We start from the raw sequence: 3,552 nt of genomic DNA, 5'->3' as shown, positions 1-3,552 counted from the left end.
CTGCACTGCAATCATCAGGATGAGTTTAAACCTGCTCTAGAACACAAGGATGAGTTTAAACCTTCCCTAGAACATCAACATGAGTTCAAACCTTCGCTGCAAACTCCAGGATGATTTTACACCTTCCCAAGAACACCAGGATGAGTTTAAACCTCCCTAGAAGATCAGGATGACTTTAAACCTTCCCTAGAACACTGGGATGAGTTTAAACATGACCTAGAACACCAATATGAGTTTAAACCTGCAATTCAAACACCAGCATGAGTTTAAACCTTCCCTAGAACATCAGGATGAGTTTAAAACATCCCTGCAAACACCAGGATGAGTTTAAACCTGCTGTAGAACACCTGGATGATTTTAAATCTTCCCTCGCACATCAGGATGAGTTTAAACCTGTCCTAGAACATCAGGATTATTTTAAACTTTCCCTGGAACACCAGGATGTGTTTAAACCTCCACTAGAACACCAGGATGAGTTTAAACCTCTCCTAGAACACCAGGCTGGGTTTAAACCAGCACTGCAATCATCAGGATGATTTTAAACCTGCACTGCAAACACCAGGATGAGTTTAAACCTTCCCTAGAACATCAGGATGAGTTTAAATCTTCACTAGAACTTTTTCTTCTACTCTGGCATCTGAACCTTTCATTCACCAAAAGCACCAAGCTCATTCTAAAACTGACTTATCCTAAAACTGAAACTCCCACCTCTGCTTTATGTGTGAGTGTTTTAACAGACCTCAACCCCTTTGAAGATTTAATTCAATCCCTGCACTCGGATCTCCTCTCTGCAGGATTCAGAGACCTGGCTCACTGACCCCAACAGGAAGACATTGTCACCTCTGAAAGTCCCTCACGTGGATGCCGATGTCCCCAAGAGTTGGGCTGATGAGGAGCACCGAAAAAAACAGATCAGGGTGTAAAAATTGAGGTGTCTGTCCTGGTTTGGAGGACAGGGGTCTGCTGAGAAAGGCAGGAGTCTCTCTTTGAAATGGAGGATTTAACCCCTCTCTCCAAATTATTCTAATTTTGAAATCAAGGGGGTGTCAGGCAAAGATGTGGGAGTTAGGAATAACAGTTCTTTACTAGGAAAATTAAAATAGAAAATACAGAACTACAAAGGAACAAACCCCAAACACTGACAGGGTCAGAAATACAACAGTGACAGATGTGGTTCAGTCCCATTAAATGGTGACTGCAGTTTTCCAGATGTGGTTCAGTCCCATTAAATGGTGGCTGCAGTTTTCCAGATGTGGTTCAGTCCCATTAAATGGTGGCTGCAGTTTTCCAGATGTGGTTCAGCCCCATTAAATGGTGACTGCAGTTTTCCAGATGTGGTTCAGTCCCATTAAATGGTGGCTGCAGTTTTCCAGATGTGGTTCAGTCCCATTCAATGATGGTTGCAGTTTTCCAGATGTGGTTCCGTCCCGTTAAATGGTGGCTGCAGTTTTCCAGATGTGGTTCAGTCCCATTAAATGGTGGCTGCAGTTTTCCAGATGTGGTTCAGCCCCATTCAATGGTGGCTGCAGTTTTCCAGATGTGGTTCAGTCCCATTCAATGGTGACTGCAGTTTTCCAGATGTGGTTCAGCCCCATTAAATGGTGGTTGCAGTTTTCCAGATGTGATTCAGTCCCATTAAATGGTGACTGCAGTTTTCCAGATGTGCTTCAGTCCCATTAAATGGAATTAGAATTTAAATTGGAATTTATAATGGAATTTAAATTGGAATTTATATTGGAATTTATGATGGAATTTAAATTGGAATTTATATTGGAATTTATGATGGAATTTAAATTGGAATTCATATTGGAATTTATCATGGAATTTATCATGGAATTTAAATTGGAATTTATATTGGAATTTATGATGGAATTTGAATTGGAATTTATATTGGAATTTAAATGGGAATTTTGGGGGTGCTCGGTAATTGAGGGTGCAGCAGATTTTCTTTTTTCTTTTTTCTTTTTTCTCTTTTCTTTTTTCTTTTTTCTTTTTTCCTTTTTCTTTTTATTTTTTCCTGTTAAATTCTAATTGAAACTCTAATTTAAATTTTAATTGAAACTCTCATTTAAATTTTAATTGAAACTCTCATTTAAATTCTAATTGAAATTCCTATTGAAATTAAAGTTTAAATTCGAATCTAAATTCAAATTTAAACTCAAATTTAAATTCCAGTTTAAAATCCAATTTAAATTCCATTATAAATTCCAATTTAAACTCCAATTTAATTTCCAATTTAAATTCCAATATAAAATTCAATTTAAATTTCAATTTAAATTCCATTATAAATTCCAATTTAAATTCCAATTTAAATTCCTATATAAATGTCAATTTAAATTCCAATTTAAATTCCAATTTAAATTCCAATTAACAATCTAAATTCCTAATTAAATTACAATCTAAATTCCAATTGAAATTCCTATTGAAATTCTACTCTAAATGTAACTTTAAATTCTGATTTTAATTCCAATTTCAACTCTAATTTTAATTCTTTCCCCAGCACTTGGCTCCTGAATTTCTCTGGAATTGACCTTGGCACATTTCCCTTTCCACAGAACCCTTCTCTACTTTTATTTTATTTTATTTTATTTTATTTTATTTTATTTTATTTTATTTTATTTTATCCCTCCTTTAGTGCAAGTCATCATAAAATAATCTCTCATTTTAATCTGGTTTTTATAGTTTGTTTGTGGTTGGGTTAATTTTTTACCTGCAGGATTATCAGGGGGAATTTCCAACACCTTTCCCTGGTTTTTTTATTCTTTTATTATTTCCTTTTGGCTTTTTTTTTTTATTATTATTTCTGTTCTTCTTTTAAAATTATTTCTGTTTGGTTTATTTTTATTCTTTCATTTTTTATTTCTTTGGGGTTTTGAAAATTATTTCTGTTTGGTATCTTTATTCTTTCTTTTATTATTTCTGGTCTCTTTTAAAATTATATATTATTTAACTTTGAGGTTTTTTATTATCTCTTTTATTATTTCTGGTCTTTTTTATTTTAATTATTTCTGTTTGTGTTTTTAATTCTTTCTTTTCTTATTTCTGTTCTTTCTTTTCAGTTTTTAAAATTTTTAATTGACTTTAATTACTTTTTCTTTTTGTTTTTTTTTAGTTATTTCTGTTGGTTTATTTTGTTGTTTTTTTAAAATTATTTCTTTTATTATTTCTACTCTCTTGGTGGTTTTTAAAGTATTTATTTTTTTTTCTTTATTTCTTTCATTTTTTCTGTTCTGTTGGGTTTTTTTCATTATTATTTCTCACCCAACCCCATTTCCTTCCGAGTTTCTTGGTTTTGGGCCTTTGAGCCGTTCAGATGTGATTTTTTTTTTTACCAAAAAAGCGATTTTTTACTCAAAACCCGAAACTTGCAGCCACGTCCAGAACAAAAAAATTCCGTCATTCAAGAACAAAAATTTCTCTCATTCCAACACAAAATTTCTCATTCAAGCACAAAATTCCTGTGGATTTAGGATTCCTGAGAATTTAGAATTCGTATTTTTGGAATTCCTAGGATTTAGGATTCCCTAGGATTTAGGATTCCTGAGAATTTAG

The sequence above is a fragment of the Catharus ustulatus genome, chromosome 36, assembly GCF_009819885.2.
Source record: "Catharus ustulatus isolate bCatUst1 chromosome 36, bCatUst1.pri.v2, whole genome shotgun sequence".
In the NCBI taxonomy this organism is placed as follows: Eukaryota; Metazoa; Chordata; class Aves; order Passeriformes; family Turdidae; genus Catharus; species Catharus ustulatus.
The sequence above is the reverse complement of the archived record's forward strand: the minus strand, read 5'-3'. Positions refer to the sequence as shown.